The sequence below is a fragment of the Sceloporus undulatus genome, chromosome 1, assembly GCF_019175285.1.
Source record: "Sceloporus undulatus isolate JIND9_A2432 ecotype Alabama chromosome 1, SceUnd_v1.1, whole genome shotgun sequence".
In the NCBI taxonomy this organism is placed as follows: Eukaryota; Metazoa; Chordata; class Lepidosauria; order Squamata; family Phrynosomatidae; genus Sceloporus; species Sceloporus undulatus.
Genome location: NC_056522.1, coordinates 269,953,069 through 269,974,887, shown reverse-complemented (window position 1 = coordinate 269,974,887; position 21,819 = coordinate 269,953,069). Strand labels below are relative to the sequence as shown.

The 21,819-nt window shown below is 40.5% G+C and overlaps 1 protein-coding gene across 1 annotated transcript in view; it reads right to left on the bottom strand.

Annotated features, from left to right (window-relative positions):
* The window catches only part of KCNQ1 (potassium voltage-gated channel subfamily Q member 1), a 462,809-nt gene that overhangs the window by 45,787 nt on the left and 395,203 nt on the right, over positions 1-21,819 (bottom strand). The window lies entirely within an intron of this gene.

Here is a 21,819-nt window from a genome sequence, read left to right as displayed (position 1 = left end):
CAAGGCAGGGGCAGATGAGGTGAAGGAAGAGGAGATCAAGGGGAAAGAAGGATCCAAGGCAGGGGCAGATGAGGTGAAGGAAGAGGAGATCAAGGGGAAAGAAGGATCCAAGGCAGGGGCAGATGAGGTAAAGGAAGAGGAGATCAAGGGGAAAGAAGGATCCAAGGCAGGGGCAGATGAGGTGGAGGAAGAGGAGATCGAGGGGGAAGAAGGCTCCAGGGCAGGGGCAGATGAGGTGGAGGAAGAGGAGACTGAGGGGGAGGAAGGCTCCAAGGTAGGTGTGGGAAGAAACAGATGAGGAGGAGGAAGAGGAGGAGGACGCTGTTGAGGAAGGCCGATCCAGGGCAGGTGCGGGAGACAGAGGAAGAGGAGGGACAAAAGACGCCACAGCGAGGGCAAGAGGAAGAGGAGGAAGAGGAAAAGCAGCAAGAGCAGGTGGGGGAGAAAAGTGGAGGGAGGAAGAGCATGGTGAATGTGATTGATTTGTAAGTTCCTATTGGCGGCTCCCGCAAAACCCCCGGTTCTTTTAAAAAGAACCGCTTTTTCCCTGTTTTAAAAACCCCTGTGTTAAGGGGGATTTTCACCAGGCCCCCCTGAATTCGGGTAAGGCAAACCTGGTGCAAATGTGAAATACTCCCAAGAAAAACCGGCACAAGTGTGAACTTCCTCAATTTACACCGGTTTGGAAACCAGTTTATTTTTCAGTGTGAATGGGCCCCTAGACAAGTTGCCTTAAATGAAAAGACCTTACCCACTACATATAGTGCTATGATTCTATTTTCACTACTATGTCTTAACCCTATGGATTTCTGGAGTTTATAGTTCAGTGAGGCACTAGAACCTTCTGGCAAAAATTTCTAAATACACCCACCCCAATTGCAAATACCAAGATTCCATAGGATGTTCCAAAGGCAGATAAAGTAGAATCCTAGCACTATAACTGTGTAGGTGTGAAGGGGTCCTAAGAAGAAGGCAATTAATAGGCATCTCTAGTTTTCTCTGCATCTATGACAGTACACCATCCATGATGAAAAGAGGTTGTGCAGTTTATACAAATGGTGTATTTCCATAAGAATCTTGATGATGCTAAGCAGTATGTATGGTGTGTGATAGGACTATATCACACGCGGAAAATCGGGGGTTTAAACAGCAATTATCTCATGAAAATTGTGTGATTGTGATTAAAATTTTCATACACATTATGATTAAAGAGTCATTATCCTGGGAATAACCAGGCAATAAATAGCAACAAATCATTCACGGGATTTTCCTGTGAATGATCTGTTGCTGTTTATTGCCTGGTTATTCTCAGGATAATGGCTCTTTAATTGTGACGTTGTGGGAAAATCTTAATTGTGATTGTGCGATTTTCATGGGATAATTACTGTTTAAAGTCACCATTTCTCCCATGTGAGTTCCTAGAGAAGAACTATAAACTAGGAAGAGCAATGGTCAGAGAGCTCGATGGATAAAAAGTGAGTTCCTAAATAAAGAACCACTCTGCTTTGGTGGGTTCCCTAGTAATATGCCTGGGGAGCACACAGAGATTGTATCCAAAGGGTTCTTTGAATGAGTTTCTGTGAGAAAAGAGAGTGGTTTGAGGACAGAAGGAAAATTGAAATTACAGTGGAAAGCTTTATCATTAAGCTTAACTATGGAGAAATGTGGAGCTCACCAAAATAATCTTTTCAATCTAAATTCCATCTGCCTTTCAACCTGCTAATTGTGTTTCAAATAGGTCTGTGAGATGCTAGAAGCAGTAATAAATTTAAAATAAATGATGATAATAATACAGGCTTGGTTTTTATGGGGTCTCCATCTCTAGTGGGTGGCACCTAAATATACAACCCTCTAAAGTGCCAGCAGCCACTTTGCGGTTTGATTTTGAATCAATGTGTAGTTTGAGTTGGCTTTCAAATAGGTCTAAAAATGGTTAGGGTGGGGCACAAGAACACAGAGCTGCCTTATTCCTGTAGGAAGGCCATTTTTTTGTTTCTCCCCTTTCCCCAACTGTGGCTAGCTTTTCCTTTCACATATTAAAACAAGATCAAGGGGGCATACACCCACCTCCATCCCTTTGAAACTTCTCTCTCTGTGTGGTCCTTCAGTGAGCATGGTTTTATAGATGAAATGGAGTCTGCAACTAAAACATGACTTGGATCTTTTCCCAAACTTGCCAAAGATTTTGGAAAAGCTTGTTAATGAATTATGCTTTTCTCATAATCAATAGATTTGGAAAGTACAAAGGTTTTAAATAGTTGGAACTGTGTTAATTGGACAAGCATAAAACCAGCCCTGTTGGCACTCTGTCAGTACCTGTTTGGCCATAGAACTTATGGTGGCAGGAGATGTGTAACTTCTATTCTCTGTAACCACTAACACCATTTACTAGCAATAGGAAATGGCAAATACACCCAGGAGGTATGGCAGTGTCAACTGGAGATGATAAATTGCTTTATAAACAAATTCTTGTTTTAATTTGTAAGCCACCTCCAGTCCTAATTTTGGGGTAAAAGTGTACTATAACTTTAATAACAATAATTAGAATAATAATGCAAAATATGACACTACTTGGAATGTGCCACATTATCTGGCAATACGTCTCTACTTCTTAGATTCTTGGATAGAATCCAGTCAGTATGTTCTTATAGAATGTGAAACCAAGATAACAATAATAATTCTCCTTTACTAAGCAAGGGTCTTAAAGATGCCTTTGCATATTGATCCTGGGTCTTCCCCATGAATGGTTTATTTCTGGAGCATTCCTGGATCTTCACGGGATACGTCCTGGGTGAGCATGATCACATGGCTTTGCCAGGAATATGCCTTTTACTCCTGGCTTTCCCCCTGTCTGACAATCTCCTAAATTGGTTTATAAACATGTTCTCATCTCCTCACATAGTCCCAGTTGACCTCTTAGTTCATGCAACATAAGAGCATCATTGTGGACAGACACGTGGACAGTTATAAACGTTTCTTTGGCGCGTTACAGACTGCTGAAAAGCGGCGGCCTGCACCCGCCCCTTTCCCCACCGGATCGGGGCCTCAGTGGCCAGAGCAGCAGTCACTGAGGCCCCGATCCGCTGCTTTCCAGGCCATGGGGAAGCGGCAAAAGGCCACTTCCCAGAGGCCTGGAAAGGAGTGTCCTTGGGGCTTGAAGCCCCAAGGACACCCCACGGTGGTGGGGAGGAGGAGAAAGGGGCCGCTTGGCCCCTTTCTCCCTTGCGTCGCTGGGCGCAGCCATCTAAAGGCTGCGCCCAGTGACGCAAGACCAGGAAGGAGCTCCGTTTTGGAGCTCCTTCCTGCTCCAATGAAAGGGCGCAGTAAGCACCCTCGCATGGCACAACAGCGTCCCATCCACACCACCTCGTTTGGAGGCAGCGCATTCATGACGCCATCATGGCGGCCCCCATGTAGATGCGGCGCTGCCATCTTGTACGTCCTCAGGACGTATTAGGCTTGGGGGCATCAAGATGTGACGCCCTTTTTTAAACCTAGGACGTCCTGAGGACGGCCCTATATGGCAGTTTGTAACGCACCTTTGTGACTTTGTTTAAAAAAAAACCCCAGTATTGGTTTTCAGTAGCATTATACTGGCAGGAAACCAGGCAGTAAAACTTGTTCTGTAAAGTTTTACACCCATACAACTTGGGGGAGTATCTCTGAGGAAAGTGCTGATGCCCAGCTAAGAGTTACCCAGTACTCTTTTCACCAGACAGATCAATGAGTACAAGCCTCCACAGCATCATTGGCATGGTTTGCTGCCAATCAAAAGATGTCATGATGAAAGGTAGCAAAATAGTTGTTACTGCCAACTCTTCCTCTGCTTTGTGTGTTTTGATCCAAAACAATGCTTGTGAGCATCATGATGCAGAAAGTCATGGAGAGGGTGCGCTGTGGCATAATTTTGGGTATAATGTGATGGGAGAAGGTGTGCTTGAGGTGCATCTTCATTGGTGTGAGCTCATTGACTCCCAGTGAGCATTCTCATTGGTACAGTCCCTAATGGTGGGCCGTTGGAAGCTGGAAAAATAGCAGCCTTATTTTAATTTGGGATTTTCTGAATATTGCATTCCTCTCTCCTCCTGAATTAAGCATGTATAGGATACAGTAGGTACTCTACCAATATAGTGACAATGTATCCCCCTCCCCTTTGATGTAACTAAAGAGTATCTCTGCTCTACCTGTTCTGACTTATCAGTGTTTCTAGATGGCTTGATCATGCCAACATCCAGCTTTGTACTAAAGTTTTGTTACATGATTTATCTTCATCTGCATTTAATCTTAACTCAAATCACTTATGTCTGCCCGGGTACACACAGACCTATGCAGCATTAAACTGCTCAGACACTTCTAATATTTTTAGTTTTATCTGCTATTCTGACAAGACTGCTCACAAGTCTCCATATACCTTGCCCAGACAATCTGTAGGAATAAAACTATTTTTCTAGTCAGCTGGTTCATCCCAAATTATCCTGTTCCTTCCACATACAGTACTTTCAATGTTGTACCGGGACAGCATTAAATTGGTCCACATTTGAACAACAGTTACTAGCCAGCTACTGCTAATTTAGATTCTTTTTCATTTTAAATTCTTTTTAAGGCATGAGATCTGATTCTCGCATTGTTTTTGTTCTGATAAATTAGATTATTTTATACACCCGTTGTAGTGTGATCAATGTTTCATATTAATAATCTTTAACTATTGATAATTGATATTTTAAAACACACACATGCAAACACACAAAACAAACAAAAATAATTTTAGATAATCATTTTTATAGATCTGTTAGACTTTGTTTCTAAAATAATGTCATTCCATGATATGGCTTTTGATTGTTTTCTATTCCTTGGCCTTACAGAGTGAGTTGGTATTTCTAATGTCTGTGCAATCTGCTAAGAGTTAGAACTTTGCCCTGATGTGGATGAGATTTTGTCTATATGATGGCGAATTCAGAGAAATATTCATTCTGCATTGTTGATGTAGGATTCAGCAACAATTCACGAAGAGTCTAAGAAGAAAATGGAGTCTTTGCACAAGTTACTCTTCATATTTACTAGCGAAGGAGACTTTTGGAATGCTCCTGTTTCAGGAGGGTACAATATTTACATACATTTAACTTGCAATAAGCACTACTGCATTTAATGAGCTTTACTTTTCAGAAGACATAAACAGGTAGTCGTTTCAGTATTGGACTATGACTCTAGAAGTGAATGTTTAATGTTCAAATCCCCGCGTGGGCATGGAAATCCACTGTGTGTGACCTATGCAAGTCACACACTCTTAGTCTCAGAAACCCTTGTAATATGTTTGCCTGAGGCGACCCCATAACTCGGAAACAACTTAAAGGCACACACCAACCACCAACCAATGACACTCATGCAGTCTTACATACTTAGGCCTTTCTGATGTCAGAAAGGACTTGAAGGGACACAACAACAACAACAAAGTTGAATTACAGTGAATAAACTTGCACTACAACAACAGATACAAGGTGGAACCAAAGAGCTCATCAAAATGCAGGTTAATGTCAATTTAAGGCTGAAAACTTTAGCATGCTTACTAGGAAGTAAATATCTTTGAAATAACTGAAACTTACTTCTAAATAAAATAAACAGGTTTAAGACCAGGCTCAAAACTATATATAGGCAGTGGGAGAGGAAAGGAGAGAGGTCCACAGAAAAGGAGAACAATGGAAGGAAGAATTTCTTAGCCTTATCAGAAATTGGAGATGAAAGAACATAGTTGTATCTTACTCATCTCAGAACATGGGTGGACAACATGGGTGGACAATTGCCCAAGGTGTGTGTGCGCAAAGTGTGGTGAAATGCACCACATGCCCTCATGGACATTTTGAGAACATTTGCTTGGAAAATTTATTGCAAAAAATGTTTTTGACCCTGGGGAGACTCCAACCATGGTGGAAACATTCTCCAGACCCCTAGAGTGCATTTGATAGCATTCTGGGGCAATAAAATATTTTTGAAAAAATGTTTTTGATAATATATTTTTTGCAAAAAGTACTTTTGCCTCCTTGGGAGCCCTGGGGATCACAAAAATGGCCCTGGGGGTAGTATGCACTTGCAGCCAACAGTTTGCCCACCCCTGCCTTGGAGGTTATGCTTCTAACTAATCTTGTGGAAAACATGTGGAAAAATCTAGAACAGTGAACATTATTACAACTGAGTGTTCCCCACTCACAACAAAATAGAACTAAGCTAGTCCCTGGATTTATTTGGGAGCTGGCATTGATGAAATAAGGGGGACAGAAACTAGAGCATCAATGAAGAAAGGAGATCCAACTCAATGTTGGTTCCTAGGCCCAGTGGAAGGCCTCGTCTATAGCAGTGGTACTACAGTCATTATTCTTCTCACTACCACATTAAGACATCCAACAAAGCAGTCTTGAGTGGCCAGGGGGCTATTATTATGATGCTCTGCCACACAAGAAGCATCCTTACCCTTCTTTCTTCATTAAAACAGCCCAGCGAGAATGGCTGAGTGGGCAAGAGAAGCTCTGAATACCTCATTACTGCTATACAGGGTCCTGGCCTTCCTTGATGGTGAGACCTTAATGCAAAAAGAGATTCCTGAAACTCAGCATACTAGATAATTGTAGGCCAGTCTCCAATATCCCATTCTTTTGCAAGGTACTGAAGCATGAGGTGACCTCTCAGCTCCAGTGGCTTCTGGATGAGATGGATTATCAAAATCCCTTTTCATCTGGCTTAAGGACTGGTCATGAACAGAAACAGGCTTGATCACTTTGACCAGTAATTTAGGCTGGGAGTGACATAGGGTCCCTCTTTGTTCTGGTGGACTTCTCAATAGATTTAGGTACCATCAACCATGGTATACTTTGGGACCACATCTCTGAGATGGGACTTGAAGGGAAGGCTCAGAAGATGTGCTGGGTGATTCCTGTTTATTATTGGCCTGTGGCCAATTGAACAAGGTTCAGTTTTGTCCTTGTGACATTTTACATAAAACCACTGGGACAGATGGTCTGTAGACAGGGGTTTGGTTTCACCAGTTCCTGTCACCTGTGATACTGTGTCTCCTTTCCATATAATTTCAAGGAAATTGTGCTGTTGCTAAACCAATGTCTATTGTCAGTGGACTGGGTGAAGTGAACAAATTATAGCATGATCAAGATGAGAAAAAAGTGCTTCTGGTCAGTTGAAAGGTACATAAGGGAACATAAATTCAGCCTGTGCTGGATATTCTCCCCTTGAAAACCCAGCTTGAGTGTACTCCTGGATTCCAAGGGTATAGCAATGCATGGTGGCGGTGTGGGGATGAGGAAATGTCTCCACTATAAAAATTCTGCCTTTCTCCATGACATTTCCTTCAGCCCCCAAAATTTTATCACTGCAGAGAGCAGGACTTTGAAAATTGCTCACACCTAGAACTCTTACATTGGCTGTGTTTGCATTATCTTTATAAATTTACAGGCTTCTTTTCTTCAGATGTCTAAACTATATTTTTAAATACTAAAATTTTAAGTTGCTGCAGTCCTGGAAATTTGCGTACTGAAGAACTGAAGAAAATATCCATGGGGGACAGAATTATTATGGTGGCAATGTCCTAATTTTATATACCTTGCTGAAGCTACATCCCTGCTGGACTCAGCCCTGAGCTTGGATGGCCAGGTTTTAGTAGTGGTCCGGAGAGCATTTGCATGGTTAAAACTAGTATGCCAGCTGCACCTGCCAAATATAGCCATAGTGACACGTGCCTTGATTACCTCCTATTTGGTTTTCTGTAATACACTCTATGGAGGGTTGCCTTTGGAAACTGGAAATTTCAGATCTAAAATGCTTTTGACGAGGAATGTATAATTCCCCTGTTACAACAGTTTCACTGGCTACAGTCATCAGGCACAATTCAAAGTTCTGCTCAAGACTTATTAAACCCTATATGATTTATGATCAGACTATCTGAAAGAGCGTAATTCTCCATGTCATTCCACCTGAGTTTTTAGATCTTTGGCAGAAGGCTTTCTCTTACTCCTACCTCCTTCACAGACAAGTTTGGTGAAGACATAAGACAGGCATTCTTCCTGACTGCTCCTAGGCTTTGGAACTCCCTCCCACACGAGGCTAACTTGGCTCCTTATATATTGTCTGCCATGCAAAAAAGGTGGGTTTTTTGGTTTTTTTTTTACATTTTAGACAGACATTTGGTCATTGACTGCTAGAAGCAGAAAGGTACATAATTGTGTACTGCACTGCTTTATTTGTTTTTCTAAAAGAAATACTTAAAACTAAAGTTAGCAGTAAATTCCACTGACATGAATGACGCTTACTGCTGAGTCCCTTAAACACAATAGCAGCAGACTCATGTGGCTGGATCTGATCACTGCCAAATCTCTAAAAAGCAGGAGCTTGCATATGTGTATGTGAGATTTGGCGGTCAAGAGGGAAGAAGCCAGACTTGTACATATGTCCCTGAAAGCCCTTTGTAAAACACGATTTTATTTTCACTGTTGGGGTCTGTGACTAGAAGCCATTTTAACAGAATTTTTAAAATTAATTTAGGAGAGAACAGCAGAAGGCAGGAGACTGTTTTAGCATCATCACAGCAGCCTGCCTGGCACTTGAAATCTTCCCTCCATTCACTGCTTTGTTAGTGATTCAGCATGACCAGTAGCATTGTATCATTTCTAATTTCAGCTGCAGAAACAATACATTTTCATTTGATAAACACTTCTACAAGCCTCAAGGGCTTGGCTTATTTACCCATCAGCCAGTGCACACACAAGAGTAGTTCAGAGTATAATTTCTTTCAAAACATGGCCCCAAGTCCCTGAACCTGAATTCAAAGGGGCACTACTTGAGTTAAAGATCGGATTGCAAATCTGATTGCAGGTTCAAAGGCCAAATTTATACTCCCCCTTCCAAGACACACAAAGCAATGGGTATATAAATCACACTAGTGAAAGAAACTTTTTTTTTTTAAAAAAAATAAAAGCCAGCAAAGGGGTGGGCAAAAATGTAGGCTCTATGTATTTTAGAAGCTTGTTGCTGTCAGATCTTAAAGATCTCTTTAGGGGAACAACAGTATCTAGTTAGAATATCTTTCACACAGGTCTTAAATTAGGAAAGTAGAAGAGGGAGGAAGAGAAGGAAAAGAAGGAGGAGAAAGCTTTTGCAAGCTTTTATCAGATGATTTTTAATTACTTGACCCAGAAATCATGTTTGGTGATTTTGTGCTGATCTTTCAGTTTGACGGATCAGTTACAGTTCACTGTAAGTTCCAACTGTATTTCCATGCATTGTGTTAAGGTTTGACTTACAGGCAGTTTTATTTGATAAAAAACAGATGTCCTTAAAAGAAACTTCTTCCTCTCTTCAGCTGAAAACATTATTCTTAAGTACTGAGTGTACCTTACTAAATTTATAAAGGCTGCACTTCCCCCACGGCATACAACATCACTACACATTTTCCTCCGCCCCCGCTTAGGGACTATTGGGAGATGCTGGAGCTGTGACCTTAAAACCTCATGAGAAATGGAACAGCACATGGTTCTAATATTATCTTCAACCCTGCCCTCCTGCTGGCATGTATGTTTACAATATGGTTCACCTGTTGAACTTTCACTCACGCTTAACATATTAGCCAACATATTTCAATTCCAATCAGGGCTGTATGTAACAATTAGCTTTTACATGAAGCGTTTTCCTGCTCTCAAGTTCTGCACATACAAGATAGCAAGGAGCTGCTTACTGAATCTGTTAACTAGATCACAGCTATAGCAGCTTAACAAAACTTCTCAGGTGCAGCTTTGTTCTTAAAATATCACCAGATTATTTGAAAGGATTATACAACTTTGAGGCTGAAATTACATGTGCATTTAGACAATAAATACAATTATAATTCAGAAATCTTCTCTCATTTTAATCAAAAGATGCCATATTATCATTGTTGATAAGTTATGCTGTTCTTGGTTTAAATGGCACTCTGTTCTAGCTAATGCAAAAGGCAACTTGGAAAAAAGTCACTTCTCCAAGCTCTGATGAGGGACAGATATTTCTCTGCTATCTTAGATCCCTTAGCTGGTGATGCCAAGCGTTAGACCTGGTTTCTTTTTCTTTGAGCAAAGTCCCATGAGCTCCACCACTAAAATATGCCTTCACACATTCTGTAGTCTAGCACAGTGCTTCTTAATATATCTGATATGACATACTGGAAGGTTCCTCCCACCCCCACATGTGCCAGAGACCAGTACCATATTTATTCCACGTTATTATTGTGCTCACAAAGTTTGACACTGCTTTAACTGCCATGGCTTAATGCTATGGAATAGTGGGATTTGTACGTTTGTCAGCTATTTACCAGTCTCTGTCAGAGAGTTCTGGTGCCACAACAAACTACAAATCCCAGGATTCCATAGGATGGAGTGTCAAATTCTATTAATTCTACAGTGTGGTAGCAACCATAGTTTCCTGGAAATGTACTGTATAAAGGCAGCCTATGACTGGTGGACCCACACCAGTACATGGACTATAATTTTGGGTAGCATTCAGCTAGAATTTAGCATATTGTTCTGTAACTAGACTCTAGATGCAACCTCCTTGGGGGTATGTGCTTTAACTGCCATCCTTTTGCAGTCTAGCACAGTCACTTTCAGCCTGAAAGATGATCAACAATCCGTTTTTTCTTTTTAAAGAGCTTCATGATTGATAGAGGAGAGTTACCATCCCTCCACTTACTACTAAGAAAAAAACACAAAACAGAATACATTTCTAAATGCTTTCTGGGTATAAGTAATAAAGAGAATGGTGTTGTTTGTCCAATATACAGTTCAATAGGCAGTCACAACAGTCACACTCACAGACATGTGTGTCTACCATAGAAGTGATGGTCATGCTGCTTCTGTGGGATTATTTCTCATAGCTCAACTTGATACATTACACATGATTTGACCACAAAGTCATAAAGGAACATGCCTGCTATGGGCCATGACAGTTCTCCAATAATGTCCCTTTCTGTGAAAAGAGACAATATGTATGTAGTTTCAGAAAGCCATTTTCTGGAATCCGTGGAGAATAAGATGTACTCTGTGGTTTGCAAGTCACTGGAAAATACACTTTCCGTTCATATTAGGGTTTAGTCTGGAAGTGAATCAGGTCAATATACTATGCAATTGTTAGCAACCACAATGTGTTTCCTTCCTTTTCTCCTCTATATTCCTTTTCTCTAGTGGTTTGTTGTTGGTGAAGCATAGTCATTGTGCAGAGTGTGTTAGATTGTTTGACACATCTGGCATGAAGTGAAAATGGCAGGGATGTGCTTTATTTTTTAAAGAATCCTTTATAGGGCCACAACTCTCAAGGCAAGAAGTTTCAGATGGGGGTACAATATAGACAAGAGATTAGGAAAGATCTTGCTCAGCCTAGTGCTGCAAATTGTTTCTTTCAAGTGGATGAATCAATCTCTTTGGCAGTGGTGATGCTCAGTAATTCATGCAGCCAAGAAAAGAGAAGGACTGTTCTACATACTGTATAGTGATAATAATAATAATAATAATAATAATAATAATAAATAATAATAATAATAATAATAATAATTTGTTTTATTTATATACTGCTATTCCAAAGATCATAGCGGTGAACAGCAAGTAAGCTAATTTGCCCCCAACAGTCTGGGTACTCATTTTAGCGAACTCGGAAGGATGCAAGCCTGAGTCGAGCTTGGGCCCTTTTGCTGGTCTTGAACTCGCAAGCTTGTGGTTTCGAGTGAATGGCTGCAGTACAGGCATTTAACCACTGCGCCACCAGGGCTCCTTTATTTTTCATGGCACAAAGTTGATCCTACAGGACCTGATCAAATGCTCTCCATGTCATTCTATATTTTCTCTTGGAAAGATTTGGTGGGAAGCCATCTACAGTGTCATAATTCTTCTTTGTCCCGGGGAAAGCAAACCCCCTTATCATAGAGGGAAAAGATGCAATGTACTTGGTGAAAGTAGCTGAGCCAGAGTTAATCAGGGTTGTTTGTGTGGTCATTTCATATGAAAAATATATAATCAGAATAGAGAAATATGTATGCACACAATAGATGTAGTTATGGAAGGTGGACTTACTGAGGGTGTAGATTCTTAGCCAAAGTGACAATAGGTTGAGATATACCAAGAGAGAATATCTGATGGAAAGATCTGATGGGTAATAGCTACAAACAAGAAGAATGTTTTAGAGCCAAAGTAGCCAGCCACAGTTCAATGAGGTGCTCCTTGGAGATACCATGACAGAAATTGAAAACTAGGTTCTCCTGAATTAGCTAGGCTTTATTATGGGCTTCAGCTTTTGGTGATTTCTGTGCCAGTGTGATCACCCTCTTAGACAAACACAGCTTCAGAGTGATGATAGGGAATATGAAGAAAAGGAGGCCCAGATGTTAATACCACATCCCAGAAATGATCCAGGAGACACCAGTTGCTATGATTCAGGCATAAATCCCATTGGCAATCCAACTAGTGTAGACTAAATGAATCCGTTGGAATTTAGATTATTGTTGATTTACCTTTCAACAATTGATTTGATGGGCTTACTTGCATTAGTACCACCAATCAGATTTAGGTTTCAGTAAGTATTTTTTCCCTTTGCCTCTTCTGAAGCTCCTCTATATTATTACAGTACCTATGTGATGTAGTGTAATTTACAATTAGGGATTGTGACCACAGGTCAACCTCTAAGAAGAAAAGAACTCAGAATTATTGTGGAGACTTTGATGAATGGGTGCAGGAAAATCTAATAATGGCTTAGTATACGACTGTCCAGAAATCAGTTTTGGTGCATTTGAGGACATGGACTTAGAATCAGGGTCAGAGTACACAGAAGCTCTCTGGCTTTACTTTGCGAACGAAGATTCAGGAAGGACTCATCCCGTGCTTTCTACAAGCATGTTGATGACTAAAAAGGCCAATCCGAGATAAACAAGTCTGCTTGCAGAAAGCACAGCAGAAAGTTTCCTTGGGTGATGTTTCCGGGTTGTGGTTCTTTCTGCGTTGTCGTTTATCTTCGAGACTCGTTAGGTGTGAGCATTCAAAAAAGGCTACAGCATCATAGATAGTGCGTCTCCATGCCTCCCGATGCGAGGCCAGGGCGGACCATTGTTGATCATCAATGTGGCCGAGCCTGAGATGTTGTTTCAGGGAGTCCTTGTATCTCTTCTTTGGGGTGCCCCTCTTATGCTGACTCATGGCAAGTTCACTGTAGAATACTATTTTTGGGAGGCGATGGTCCTTCATCCTAAAAACGTGTCCTGCCCAGCGCAGCTGCGTCCTCAATAGCATGGCCTCAATGCTGGTGATCCCTGCTTGCTCAAGGACAGCAACATTTGTCACATAGTCAGTCCAGTGTATGTTTAGAATTGTGCGTAAACAGTGCTGATGAAAAAGTTTAAGGAGTCGTAGGTGTTGGCGATAGGTGACTCATGTTTCAGACCCATAAAGGAGAATAGACAGTACAATGGCTCTATACACACTGATTTTTGTGCTTCGCCTCAAGTGTTTGTTACTCCAGACTTTTTTGTGAAGCCTTCTGAATGCACTATATGCCTTTGCTAGTCTGTGATTGATCTCTTTATCAATCTTGTCATCTGAGGAGATGATGCTTCCCAGATAGGTGAACTGCTGAACAGACTTAAACACAGATTTGCCTACAGAGATGTGGGGATGGTAGTGTTCTTCCTGAGGTGCCGGCTGGTAGAGAACATCCATTTTCTTCAGGCTGACTTCCAGCCCAAAGAGCTCTGCAGCTGTTGCAAAGCAGGATGTTAGGTGCTGCAGAGCTGCTTCTGTGTGGGCAACGAGGGCACCATTGTCAGCAAAAAGCAGCTCACGGACTAGATAGTTTAGAGTCTTAGTGCGAGCCCTCAGACGGCTTAAGTTAAACAGGCTACCATCAGTATGGTAACGTATATAAATGCAGTCTTCTTCTTTGAGATCTGCCGTAGCCCATTGGAGCATCACGCTGAAGAAGATTGTAAATAGAGTTGGAACGAGAACACAACCTTGTTTCACACCATTAGTTATTAGAAAGGGCTCCGAGAGAGCTTCGCCATATCTGACTTGACCTTGCTGGCCTTCATGTAGCAGGATAATCATCTTGAGGAATTTGGGGAGGGGGCATCCAGGATCTGCCACAGACCTTTTTTACTCACAGTGTCGAAGGCTTTGGTGAGGTCGACAAATGTTACATAGAGTCCGTTGTTCTGCTCTCTACATTTCTCTTGCAGTTGTCTAAGGGCAAATACCACATCTGTAGTGCTCCTATTAGCTCTAAAGCCTCATTGGCTTTCAAGGAGAAGTTCTTTGGCAATAGCAGGAATTAATCTGTTCAGGAGGATCATTGCAAGGATTTTTCCAGCAATGGAGAGCAGTGTTATACCTCAATAGTTTGAGCAATCAGATTTTGCTCCTGCATCTCGGAGATCTGATGGCAGTTCACCTTTTCCCCATAAACTCACAAGGAGCTCGTGGAGTTTAGCATGGAGTACATGACCTCTGTGTTTCCAAGCTTCAGGTGGAATTCCATCAATCCCGTCTGCCTTGCCATTTTTCATCTGTTGTATGGCCTTAAGGGTCTCTTCCAAAGTGGGAGCTATGTCCAATTCATTTTTCATCTATTATTGTGTCATATGTTGAATAGCTGAGCCTTGGACTACTCGGTTGGCACTAAAGAGGCTTTGAAAATGTTCAGCTCATTGGTTCAGAATGGAAGCTTTATCTGTGATTAGTGTTTGACCATCTGTACTGTATAGGGACTTGAGCATCCATGAATTTTGGTATCCATGGGGTGTCCTGGAACCAAACTCCAGTGGATACCAAGGGCTCACTGTATAAATATTCTTTAAAGAATGTGTTGAAACCTCAAGAAATTGTTTTTTAAAAAAACACAACTCCAGTGATGGACCAGTGTTGAGATATTATATGCCACAAAATCTGTAGTGCTAAAGGGCATGTTATATCATAGTAAACCAGAGTTACCAACCTCCAAACTCACTCTAGCTTCTTAAAGTCATCTTTGGCAAAGGTTTTTTTTCCCTTGAGGCCAACAAGACAGAAATCGCAGAGATCCAGTATGAGAACTTCAATAACATAGCCATGACACTTTTTTGGAGAATGTGCTGTTTGCCATTAGGAAAGATTGGTGTGTTGGTAGGAATGATTTCTCAAAAAAGTAACAGGCAGCGCTCTTTTTAACAAAGAAAGATAGATGCCTTTCAGCTGCTGCTGACAAAGCTCTTAAGTATCTCAGAGATTCTTATTAGGTCATGCTTTTCATCTGAACACGCGCATCCCCATATGTAAAACTGTAGAAACAACCTATAAGTGAACAACTGTACAATTTACAACCCTTACAAAGACTATTTTAGAGGCTAATGTATCTCTTCCTGTGAAGATCTTATGAAATGTGATCCTCCTTATTAGTTGAAACAGGACCCTGAAAAAAACAAAAAACTGGCAGATGCTCATCAATCAAGTTCCTAGTGTTTTTATTTATGTGTACAATTTTATACTTCCTCTAATTACAGTCCTTTCCTCCCTCCTCTTCCTTTTAACAACTGCCAAAATCCCCCCCTCAAAACTTCTCATCAAGATGCCTAGAAGTCTTGTACTGTATCCATACAGTTTATGCCAACAAAGTTTGAACAGCTAATGATCAACATTGTTGGCTAATTTCCTCAAAGAAATGAAGACATCACACTGCTGCTGGTGTCATAATTCAGTGATCATGATCCAGAACATGGAATTGCTCAGTGTTGAACATAGAGTCCCCTACTGAAAAATAAAATCAACCAAAGCCATCCCCACCAGGGAGGTTGCAAGTTGCCAGGTTTTCCATTTATTATTGCTGCTCCTTCAGGATGAACAAACAAGATTAGTGAGTAGAAGACGAGAATGGTGTTTCTTCCCTCATTGGAAAGAGAAAGAGCAGAACTGGACTATATCCACAAACTCCAGCCCATTGAACAGAGACAATGTTTTCTTGGCATAGTGGACATATTATAACATGAAGTAACACCCCAGCCTCATGAGGGCTCTCATGCCCATTTTATCACATCTCCTTTCTGGTTCCCATCCAGCAGCGTACAACATTGAAATAACTCTCTCCATCCATATGGTTAGCTACTTTGGCTTTAGGGAATATCTTTCCTCCCACCTTTGTCTCTCAATGACCATTGATTGTTGAAACTTAGCTTATCATCTCATCAACAGTTTTGTATTTCTATTGCTATTTACACACAAAACCTGCTCATTTATGGATATAAATGTCTGCTCTTAGGTACTCCTAGGTACTCCATGCTTCTGGTGTAAATGCAATTTGACACTGCATTAACTGCCATGGCTTAATGCTATGGAATTCTGGGATTTGTAGTTTGGTGAGATAGTTAGCCTTCTCTGTCAGAGAGCTCTGGTGTGACAACAAACTACCAATCCCAGGATTCCATAGGACTGAGCAGTGGAAATTAGGCCTTTATTTCTGCAGTGAAAATTAGGCCTTTGTCTATGAAACCTTATGCTACCCAATCTTTTATCCATTTCTCAATTGATTTTCCTCTAATTAACATTGTTAATCTATCTAATTGTAACATATCCAACGTTTTCATAAGCCATTCATCAATTGTTGGGAATTCAGAATCTTTCCATTTGTGTGCAATGGTCTTTCTTGTAGCTGTTATTAAGTATAATATACATTTTAGATGCTTTCTTTCCTCTTTAACATCCACTATATTGAGAAGAAAGAATTCAGGTTTTAATTTAATTTTAATTTTAAAAATTATCTGTTATATCTTATCTCTATCCAAAACATTTTTGTTTTTACACACACCCAGAAGAAATGGTCTATTTAAACGTATAAGGACAAGACAAATAAAGAACAAATAGATGATGTGGTAAATGGATAAGGAATACAAATGTAAGCAAAATTAATATATATTTGTTTAGTATATAAGCACAGTGAAAGAATAGAATTCAATATAAAAAAGTGGGAAAAGGGGGAAAAGGTAATTTACTTTCTAAGAAGTTAATTGATTTAATGATTTATTTGATGAAATAGAAGAAACAATGGAGACAGTAGCTGATAAACTAGGTGAATGTTATCTGCATGTGCTTGTAATATGGGGACGTGAATAATTTGTAACAAATTTAAAATGGAACCAACTGGATTTGTTTACAGAAGTAAATGTTTTATTGTGTTTAAAGTGGTAACTTGTAAAAATTATATATGCATGTACAGTATCTTATGTACCGACTTCTTTCTCTCAGTTAGAACTTTATCGCACCCATATTTTTTTACCGTTATAGGAACTGGAGGAGTACACGAGCGCCCTCCTCCAGTTCCCATAACGGTAAAAAATACGGGTGCGATAAAGTTCTTAGGCTTGAATGTGCTACAAGATCCCTTTGCAGGACTGGAACTTAATTAACTCTTTTTGGTTTTCTACTTCCAGCAATGGTAAAATGCTTTTATTGGACTACAGTTTAGGACTACAATTTGGCAGGTTTTACATATAGTGCACATAAAAGTTCCTCCTGATATAACAGTACAGAGACTCCATGAGAAATCCCATGTTTTCTGCCTATGAAATGAGCAGTTAGCTTTGCACAGCACAGGGACAGCTGGATCTCAAGGAAAGTTACTTTTCTGTTGCTAATGGGAGATGAAATTTTATTACCTGCCTTTTATTGTTCTTGGTCTCTAGTCCTTACATGGCCCATAAGGGGAGCAGACTCTGCCTGCATTGAAATCCCTCAATACCATCTTAACTGACAACATCTCAGGCAGAATGTAGGTCACCATTTTTGTCCTGTATGATTTTTAATATCTTTGCCTGATAAAAAAGCCAGTTAAGCTTTCACTGCTTGTGGATTTTGTACAGTATTTTGTTGTATTTTGCTGCACAGCCAACAGGGCTATCCTTGAATATTCTTAGTACCTCCTCAATTTATCACACTTCTATTGTAATTTATTATTATATGTACAATAATAATCACATCAATAGTCTGGAACTACATCCACACAGCTATCCTTTTAATAGTTAGAGCCCTAAGATTTATCTTCTCACATTTCTAGCTTTGATCTTGGGCATTATTATCAGCTGGCATAAAAATTGAGCATGATAACAGGCTACTACTTATTGCTTTGACAGTGAATATGTGGGTGCAACATTCCTGTTGCCACTACAGTTCCCTGAATCACCCAACCAGGAAGGCCAGTGGTACCTGTACTGTAACACCACCTTTTGTGGTGGTCTCTAGGCTATAAAAGTTTATGTAAATTTATCAGCCTTTAAGACACCATAAGGGCCTTTGTAGAGTTCTGTGGTGCTCAAAGTGGAGTTAAATTGTATGTGAGATAACAGATGTACCACTTTCAAAGAGTTGCTGGATGAAACCAATCAGGGCAAAATGCTGGCGAAACGTCAGGAAGAAAATCTTCTAGAACATGGCCACATAGCCCGAAAAACCCACAAAAAGCTATGGATGCCAGCCAAAGCAACCACTTCACAGGGCAAAATAGGTTTCTGTGTGTTTGTGTAGAAGCTGTCTTATTTCGTATCACTTCATGTTAATTTTAGCACCCCTCGCCCCTGTAATGCCAATGAGGGATGAAATTAGCTATACCAACCTGAGACTGACATAGAAACTCAACTCCCATCAGTGATGGAAATACTGCTGGAGCTAGATTTAGACCCAAAGAGTTTTGCACTAGTGTAAATGAAGGCTCAAGTCATCATGGATCCTCTTTGCATATGGATGGGTATCATCATTTCACCCTTACTCCTTCAGAAAGCCATACAGAGGGGTTAGGACAACTGTGTAAATGTACAGAGGTCTGTAGGTTCCTTTTGTATAATCTGTGTGTATGTTGTGTGCCTTCAAGTCATTTTCAACTTATGGTGGCCCTGACTGGTAGCCAGGACAATTTCACCTGGATAATTTCAACAGGAAAGAAGAAAACCTTAAAGTAAACAAAGTTTGGCTGCCAGTCCTGAAAAACACCAAAACCAGGACCCAGCCAATGCAAATGAAAATCACCCAGGTGGAGGGGGGTTTCCCAGCAGACAACAGGTCATTAATTAAATAGACACCCTGAGACCTTGCCATTCAACACAGAACAATACACAGATTAACATGCAAATCACTTCCTCTCAACCAACAGTATATATATCCCACCCTCTTCTGTGCCAGCATTCTCTGAAGATGACAGCCACAGCTGCTGGAGAAACGTAAGGAACAAACTCTTCTAGAACATGGCATCATAGCCTGAAAAACTCACATAAAACCGAGGTACCTCTGGAAGCAACTCTAGTTCAGCTTTAACTCTAGCACTGATACTGCTTTCCCTAATCTGGTTTCAGAAAAAGTAAGGCATGCATATTTTAAAATGTCACATATATTGTACTGCTTGATGTGCATGTAAACACATCTACATGTTATATAAAACATTCCAGTTTCTTATAAAGTGACAAATTAAATTCAGGTTTGATAAGAAAGTATGTGTATTAGATATATTTCAGTTGTTTCCCTTCCCCAAATATCCCTATTTTCTTGACCCTGCTCCTCTGCAACAGTTTTTCCTCTCATGACTTCAATATTTCCAGACACTTTGCATCTCTAAAAAGAAAAAGGGCAATTTAGGACAGTGGTTAACCATAGACTCCACTGACCATCTCTTAAAAACTGAGTAATATGGAATCATGACAACAGTGGATCTAGAGGCATATGAAAAAAGTGACATAACAAATTGCAGAAAAAAACAGATATTTTCAGAACTGGCATAAGAATAATGAATTATCATGCAGTTCTGCTGAAGTACCAAAGCAAACAAGTTAGCTGTCTCGTTTATTCACTTGAAATGGCTGTAAAACAGTAACTGCACTGCTATCTGATTTCAGAGAAGAATTTGACAGAATGAGAAAACACTTTCAAATTTTACACGCAACAGATGTTGTTTTGGTCACTTCCAGCTGGCTGTGAAGATGGAGTCCTAGAACTGTGGTTTCATATTAGGTATTAGTGTGGGCTGAATTTATTCCAGAAGTGGAGGGAGAAGGGGAGGCTCTCTTGTAAAATCTGGCTTGCACTGTTAAAAATACTGTCTTCCATTTTTTTTCCATTACAGTGTTGTTTGTACATAATTGCTCCTTGTTTTCCATTGCAGACTGCCAAACAAGCATGCAAGAGTACAGAGCATAGAAATTCCACTCATAGTGCTGCACTCTGTCAGGAAACATTGTGAAATAACAGTTTACTAGACACATGTAATATCTACACAGGCTTGGAATTCTCTCTCAGTTGAAACCAGGAGGCTGGCCACAAGGGAACTATATAAAGCCCACAAACCCATTCCTTAAAATGCATCTAAATCTTAAGTCCACTGCACATTTTGGGCATAAACTACATATAATTCAAGGAAAAGTATTTCTGGACACAAATATAAGAAATCGTACTTGAGCAGCAAAATATTCCCTTCATTCTCTTTTTAGGAGATTGGAGGTGTCAGCGTGGCTGAGCTTTTTTTTCTATTAACCCAACCCATACTTTCTTAAGTCAGTAACAGAGCACTGGTGTCTAGTGACCCATATTTACGCTGATGGAAGACATGTACCTTCTTCTAACTTTGGGCTAGTACAGACAGGCACGTTGCGCTGGCCTGGGCCCAAAATTAGGGCTAAATAGAGCTGATAAAAAAAGAGAGGGGAGGCAAACATAGATGGTAATTGGACTTAAGATTGCATATACAACTAACAGAATGCCAGCAGTTCATCAGTCATCACGCAGGTCTTCTGGTGTTTTTATTCACAGCCCTATGTTGTACCAAGATACTTTAACTGTATCCAAAAAGCAAGGAGTTTGTGCACTTGTTTCCACCGTCCATTTCCTAAGCCTTGTTCTAGACTGGTGACAGTTGCTCTCCGAACCGCCTACCATTTGGCAGAAGCATGAGTGTGGAACACCAGTATTTTTGTCAGTAAGGCAGGTTAATGTTTCTGGGCAAAAGAATAAAGGAAGCATCATGGATTTCTTTACTTTTATCTTTTGGCTTCCTAGCACACAGTTAATTAACTCAAGGTCAACCACTGTGTAAGAGGGAAGACTGAAGAGGAAAGATCTTGTTCTTATCTGTCATATCTCCTTCTTGCTTGTGGACTGGATGAAAGCACCCTGGTAAGTCCTCACTGATAGGAGTTCAGGCAAAGAATCAACAGAAATAACTGTCTAAAACAGGGAGTCTATCCAGCAGGACCAGATTAAGGCAGTTGGGTCTTAGAGCAGCCCTCCCCCTTTGTGCATTAGACTGCACTATTCTAAGAGATGTGGCAAAAAATTAAACAGTACAATAGATGGAAACACAAATATCTTTATGTGTGAACCCATTGCTATCCCTGCAACCTCAGTGAAACTACCAACCTAATGTCTTCTGGTTTAGTTTAGCTACTCACCTAACACACAAAATACTGAATATAACAGAAATATCAGGCAAATCATGAAGTGACTGGGACAGATGAGAAAGCAAGATACAGTTTTCCTCCATTAGCACCGGAGCCCTAGCTGTTGAGGGACTTGGAACATTAGCACCAATTAAGCCAGTGAACATCTGGCGGTGATGTCCGGTATCATGTGAATGCACCATCTGATTAGAGCTTTACTGAAACTGTAAGAAAGTGGAGGGAGGGTAGAAAGGTGGGGGTTTTGGGGGACTGTTTTGTTATTATTTTTGTGATTTGTATTCGGAATTCTCTTTGCAGTTACCTGCCTCAATCCTTAAATGGGAGAGGTTGGATATTACCCCTCTGAAGAAACC